Consider the following 7441-nt stretch of genomic DNA (forward strand, 5'->3'; position numbering starts at 1 on the left):
ACATAGCTAGATCCCATATCTACAAAAAAAGTTAAAAATAACAAAACCAGGCAGAGTGGTACGTGCCTGTAGTCAGTCTCAGCTGCTTGGGAGGCTGAGGTGGTAGGTTTGCTTGAGCCCAGAAGATCGTGGCTTCAGTGAGTCATGATTGTGCCACTGCACTCCAGCCTGAGTGACAGAGCAAAACCCTGTCTCAAAAAAAAAAAGGAAAAAAGTTATTGATTTGCATGAAATTAAACATTGATATAGGCAACAGTCAGTGGATGAGCATTAATTGAAAGATTGGTGGGGAACTTTACAATGCAGGGATCTGAATCTATTGATTTATTAAAAATGGATTAACCAGTGTATCAGTTAGCTTTTGCTCTGTTACAAACCACTTCAAAGCATAGTGGCTTAACGCAACAATTTCATTTGCTCACAATTCTGGGGATATGCTGGCAGTTTTTTTCTGGCTTGTGCTTGCTTTGCTGTATCTGTGGTCAGCTGGCAACTCCTATGGTCTAGATAGTGTAGGATGACTTCACTCACATATTTTAAGGTTTGCAGGTTAGGGATCTAGGTGGCCTCAGCAAGGACTGTTCATCTCTGCTCCAAGTTGTTTCTTGTCCTCCAGGGGGCTAACCCAGGCTTCTTCAGATGATGGTCTCAGCCTTCTGAAAAGTAGCAAAGAGGGAAATCCCCAGTGTGCAAAGTTTTCTTTTTCTTCTGCTATCTCTAAATACAGTGCAAATGGTCTTTGAGTCTCTGTTTGCCATCAGATTTGCTGTTGTCTGCTTGCCAAATCATGTCATGTGTCCAAGCTCAGAGTGAAAACAAGAGGTACCTGCCCAAGGGCATGAATACAAGGAAATCTGAAAAAAATGGGGCCAAGCACGGTGGCCCATGACTGTAATCCCAGCACTTAGGGAGGCCGAGGTGGGCAAATCACCTCAGGTCAGGGGTTCAAGACCAGCCTGGCCAACACGGTGAAACCCTGTTTTCTACTAAAAATACAAAATTAGCCAGGTGTGGTGGCATGCGCCTGTAGTCCCAGCTACTCAGGAGGCTGAGGCAGGAGAATTACTTGAACCTGAGAGGCAGAGGTTGCAGTGAGCCGAGATCACGCCATTGCACTCCAGCCTGGACAACAAGAGTGAAACTACATCTCAAAAAAAAAAAAGAAAAAATGGGCTGGGGTGAGAGGGAGCCATTAATGCTACAATCTACTACAGTCAAACACAGTATGCTTCCTGATGTGATTTTATGTGAAGCACACAGACCAGCCTATGAAGTACTCTTGCCAAAATTACTGAACCTGAATTTAATCAAACTCTAGAGATAACCTCCATTTTCAGGAAACTCAAGAGATAGAGGAACAAGTAAAGCGACACTGCAAGGAATCAAATACACTAGTAGCCAGTAATACAGCTTACTGAAATGTCCAGATTTGTGCTTTTCCTGGACGTGGCAAGATAATACTTCCGGCATTTGCTTAAGTAGTGTCATGTGACCAGTTCTGGCCAATGAGATGAAGAATAATTGACTTCGAGGCTGAGGCATTTGATTGCCTATGTGAGACCCTTCGGGGTTCTTTTCCTCCTGTGCCATAATTGACCAACAATGTTCTACACAGTAACTACTTTTATCAGTCTGGGTCTGGAAGTGATACTGATGTTTAACAGGTAGCAGGGCTCCTCAAATCTTTCCTAGTAATTATAACAAAATGCTCTTGCATGATTTTTTAACAATATATTTATTTAAACAGGAAGTTGTCACTGATATACTTTAAAGTATTTGTATCAATTTGTTTCAGTTTTTATTTACATTCTTTTCAGTATTTTGGGTAAAGGAATTCTGTTTTTATCAGTCAGCTGTAGCTCAATCTGAGATGGGTATATAGGAGGAGTAAGAAATTAAGCTTCATTGTTTTAAGCCAATGAGATTTTGGAATTGCTCGTTACCACAGTATAACCTAGCCTATCCTAACTGATAGACAAGTCTAGAATGTGGCTCATCCTACAGGACAAGCGACCTGGTTTCTTCAAAAAGTCAGTGGCATAAAAAATGTTAATTAAGGAAAGGGGCCTGCTCTAAATTCAAGGAGACCTAAGAGCTCCTATGACCACATGCCATGTGTGGATCGTGGTGGATGCTGATTTGAATAGACAAACTGAAAAATGACTTTTTTTTTTTTCTTTTTTGAGACGGAGTTTCTCTCTTGTTGCCCAGGCTGGAGTGCAGTCGTACAATCTCAGCTCACTGCAACCTGTGCCTCCTGGGTTCAAGTAATTATCCTGCCTCAGCCTCCTGAGTAGCTGGGATTACAGGCACCTGCCACCACACCTGGCCAATTTTTGTATTTTTAGTAGAGTTGGGGGTCTCACCATGGTGGCCAGGTTAGTCTCAAACTCCTGACCTCAGGTGATCTGCCTGCCTCAGCCTCCCAAAGTGCTGGGATTACAGGTGTTAGCCACTGCGCCTGACCAAAAAAGGACATTTTAAGATAATTGAGGAAATTTTCTTGTAGACTGGGTGTTATTCCTTTTACTATGTGTGATACTGGCTTTAAGCTTATGTAATAAAATGCATGAGCTTAAATGCATATAGAACTATGGGTGACTGAAATGCATATAAAGCATATGAGATGCATATAGAACTATGGATGACTGAAATGGCCTGATAATCTGGAATTTGCTTACTGTTTAAGCAGAGCCTTTATGAAGGAAAGAGGGTTAGTTGAAGAAGCAAATGTGGCAATAAATTATTGAATCTGGGTGATAGATATATGGAGGTTCATTGTAGGAGTATTTCTACTTATATATGCTTTAATTTTATTTATTTTTTTTTGAGATGGAGTCTCGCCAAGTTTTTCTTTTTTTTTGAGATGTAGTTTTGCTCTTGTCCCCCAGGCCGGAGTGGGATGGCGCTATCTTGGCTCACTGCAACCTCCGTCTCCCGGGTTCAAGCGATTCTCCTGCCTCAGCCTCCCTAGGAGCTGGGATTACAGGCACCCGCCACCACACCCAGCTAATTTTTTTGTATTTTTAGTAGAGATGGGGTTTTGCCATGTTGGCCAGGCTGGTCTCGAACTTCAGACCTCAGGTGATCTGCCCACCTCAGCCTCCCAAAGTGCTGGGATTACAGGTGTGAGCCACTGCGCCCGGCCCGGAAAAGCAAATTTTAAATGGAGAAGAGTAGGAAAGGCATTTCAAAAGCCACCTTGGTATACCAGATAAGAGATGTGAAGGTGAGTAGTCATTCATAATGATGAATTTGGGGAAAGATGAATAAAAAAGTCTGAGTAGAGCAAAAAGTGAAACTAAAACTGAACATTACAGCTAGATCACAGGCTTTCAGGTATTTTCTTGTAACACTGGAACCATTTAAGGTTTTTGAGAAGGAATGTGAATTATAGCAATTGTGTTCATGTTCAATAAAATGAAATGCTGAGCATTTTCTTTTTGCCAAGTTTCTAAACTGAAATGGCAATAACTCTTTGTGTAAGAAACACTGTGTTGAGGCTTACAGATTGCTAAAAGGGATCTCCAGAGGTTATCTGATTGATTTCTTTGGCACAGGCCTGGTGAGTTATCTTTAAGTCTTTTTTCTCTGTCTTCTGTGGATGCAGGAAACAATTGATGACTGTAGAACACCCATTTCATATACGGTATTTGAAAACAGCATGCTTTAAACTTCATTTTTCTAGGCTTTAAAAAACTCATTCTCATTATCATCTTAAACCACTCCACATTTCAGGCAATAGATATGATATGTAGCTTTACCTTTTTGCTTTGTTTTGTATTTCACTGCTGAACTACCCCAATCACCTCTTTTTTTTTTTTTTTTTTTTTTTTTTTTTGAGAGCAGGTCTGTTGCCCAGGCTGGAGCGCAGTGGCACAAACACAGCTCACAGCAGCCTTGACCTCCCAGGCTCAGGTGACCCTCCCACCTCAGCCTCCTGGGTAGCTGGGACTACAGACACATGCCACCACGCCTGGCTAACTTTTTGTATTTTTATAGAGATGGGGTTTCACCATGTTGCCCAGGCTAGTCTCGAGCTCCCAGGCTCACAGGATCCTCCTGCCTTGGCCTCCCAAAGTGTTGGGAATATAGGTGTGAGCCACTGCTCTCAGCCCCTCACCTTTTTAAACTCTCGTTTGTCCTCAACTGGCATCCTCTTTCCCTTTCATGTGGCCTTTTCTCCACCTGCCCATGGACTCCTGACTGCCACTGTGCTGTGTGTACTATGTATTGAGGCCTTTGTGTTTGCTGTTTCCTCTGCCTGTAGTGCTCTTGCCACTGGTATCAGTATAGCTGGCTTCCTCATTGACATCAGGTCCTTACACAAAATTTCCTTCTCAATAAGCCTTTCTCTGGCCTCCCTATTAAAATTAGAGTGTTCCTGCACCTTACCCTCGCAAGACAAACACATTAAATCTTTCTTCCCTGTTTTATTTTTCTTCTTTTCTTAGGTTAGGGACCTGACGCAGTCACCCTGTGTTCTGTATTTAGGAGTTCTTATACCTGACTCTTCATTTCTATCATTAAAATTCCACTTAAATTTTTTTCTTTTAATGATATTAATGATGGCCCAAGTATCCTTTGAAAGATGAGGGCAGTGCCACCTGCATTCAGGTGTGATCCTCTTGAGTAGGAAATTTAATCCAATTGAATTACTCGGGGCTCTCTCACCCTTATAGGGACAGCCCTGCTTATAACTGTCTAACATGTATTTTTTCTGTTTACCATGTATATCATGTTTATCATCTCTCTTACTAGAATGTAAGCTCCCCAAGGCAGGGGGTTTTTTTGCTTCTGCTCATGACTGTATCCTCAGGGCTTAGAATAGTGCCTGGCACATATATTCTCAAGAAATATCTGTTGACTGAATAAGTGAACATTGTTCATTTATTTGCACGCCTATATCTCTTTATACTATAGAATCTTTGAGGAGCTTTGAATAAAGCTAGTCAACAATATATGAATTTTTGGATCGCTTACTGTGGACCAATGCCTATCACAGCGCCTTGCATAAAGTTTAAACCAATAAATACTTATTTAAAGCGATGGATAAAAAAGTAAAAATTTAATGACCTTTTTACCATGTACCAAGTCTAGGCAAAGAAATATTACAGAAATGAAAATTGTGTTTATCACTCATTTATACAGATTTTTTTTTATAGCATATTGCATTTGTTGAGCCCTCTCTCAGGAATGCCTCTCTGCAGGGGTCAGGCTGGGGGAGGCATCCTTTGTGGGCTTCACCTTCTAGGTGATGTTCCAGCAACTCTTTGTAACTTGACCCTGATAGAGAGCCTTCTGGGAGATAGTGTGTGGCAGTGTACATCAAAGTTTTAAACATGCATGTAGTCTGACACAGAAATTCCATTTCTAGAAATATAGCCTAGTAATCAGATAAAGGAATATACAAAGATAAGTGGACAAAATTTATAGCAATGATGTTTATAAGACAGAAAAACTGGAAACTACTACGCAGCCATATATTAGAAAGTATGATATATACAAACATTTTATAATGGGATATGAATTTTATATATATACATATATATAAGTTTATAAATATAAAATGGATACTTCTGGTTAAAGATGATGGGGTAAAGCGATTTTTACTCCATCCCCTTTCTCAAAACATTCACAACAAAAAGAATTATAAAAAGAAAAACATTTTATCTTCAAGGGAGCAGCTATAACCCCTAACATCAAAATGGGACGCCCACTCACTAAGTACTGTGAAATGAGGATTTTGGTGAAGGAAGAAGCTGAGAACTGGCATATGTTCTCTCAAAGCTAGAGACTTTATTAAGTGTGTCATGGTTATGAAAGGCTTATCCAACAGTCCCTTGATTAGATTGAAGAGGGCTGCAGGTGGCTCAGGAGGATGGAGAATGTCTCCAGAGAGCCTCGAGGTTAATAACAGAATGGCAGGGAAGATGGAGCTGGAGAGAATCAGGCAGGATACACCAGAGGAGACTGCTGGAGGTAAAGCATGATGAAGGAAGTTGTCTTAGCTCCAGCTGCTGTAACAAAATATCATAAACTGGGTAGCTGAAACAACAGACATTTATTTTCTCACCACTCTGGAGGCTGGAAGTCTGAGATCAGGGTGCTGGCATAGTTTCTGGTGAACCCTTTCTTCCTGCATTGTAGGTAGCTGCCACCTTGCTGTGTGCTCACACGAGCTCTTCTTTGTGTGTGTGCAGAGAGAGCATTCTGGTGTCTCTTAAGGGACACTATTCCTGTCTTATCAAGGCCACACCCTTATGACTTCATGTGATTTTCATTACCTCTATATAGGCCCTGTCTCTAAATAAAAGGAGGTTAAATCTTTGACATATGCATTTTGGGGGTTAGAGGGGCACAATTCAATCCATAGCAGAAGGTGAAAAAGCATCCAAAGTAAAGGGAGTGTAACTGAAGGGGATTTCCCTGAGCCCCATCTCAAAGGAAGGAATTTAGTTAATGATAGGCTACTCAAGACAGCGAATGTCAATGAAAGTTGCAGGTTGCGCCACCTGACTCCTCATCCCACACTATGTTTCAGCAGATAACAAGCCCCACTAATGAAGACTCATAATCAGAAAAGACCCAGAAGGGGACTGCTCTGGGTCAGGTTCTCTAGAAGCAGAGCCTCCAACAAGGATTCTTTGAAGAGTGATTTATTGAGGGAGCGCTCTCAGGAGAAACCTCTAAGGAAGTGAGAGAAGCAGGATCAGGCAGAGGGAAAAATTAAACATGGCTTCTGCTGAAGTCTAGCCTCAGTCTGATCCCATAGGGAGCTCTGAAGCATGACTGGCACCGGAGAAGTAGACTGCCCCACCTTGCAGCAAGGGAAAAGGCTTTGGAATTTCAAATCCATCAGTCATTGGCTGTGGGCCACACTCAGGTGAAGGATATAATTTCACAGGTATTTCTGGGTAAGATAGCTCCTGTCATGAGGGCAAATTCTCAGCAAAGAGTGCATCTGTGAGCCATTAGCAGCCAACACTCACAGCAGCTGGCTCATGAGTACAATGGCTTGGTAAAAGGCATCTGGGCAGAGCACCAACAACACCTACTATAGCAGCGGTTCTCAAAGTGTGGTTCCTGGGACAGCAGGATCAGCCTCACCTGAGAACTTGTTAGTAATGCAAATTCCCTAGCTCAACCTCAGATCTGTCTGAATTGTAAATTCTGGAGATGAGAACCAAGAATCTGTGTTGCAGCAAGCCCTCCAGGTGATTTTGTTGCATGCCCAAGTTTGAGAACCATTGAACTACACTGGCCTATGGCTAGCAACTATAAAACAAAAGGATTGGAATTGAACCCAAACCTCTTGCAGTCTCCTGCACATAGCCCTTTTCCCACCTTTGCCCTTGTAGTTCTCCTCACTTGAAATGCCCTTCTCCCTTCCCATCTTCTCCAGGCTCCCATCCCAAATTATGGAAGTACTGGGCATCTT

The sequence above is a fragment of the Pan troglodytes genome, chromosome 1 (genome assembly GCF_028858775.2).
Source record: "Pan troglodytes isolate AG18354 chromosome 1, NHGRI_mPanTro3-v2.0_pri, whole genome shotgun sequence".
Taxonomy (NCBI): Eukaryota; Metazoa; Chordata; class Mammalia; order Primates; family Hominidae; genus Pan; species Pan troglodytes.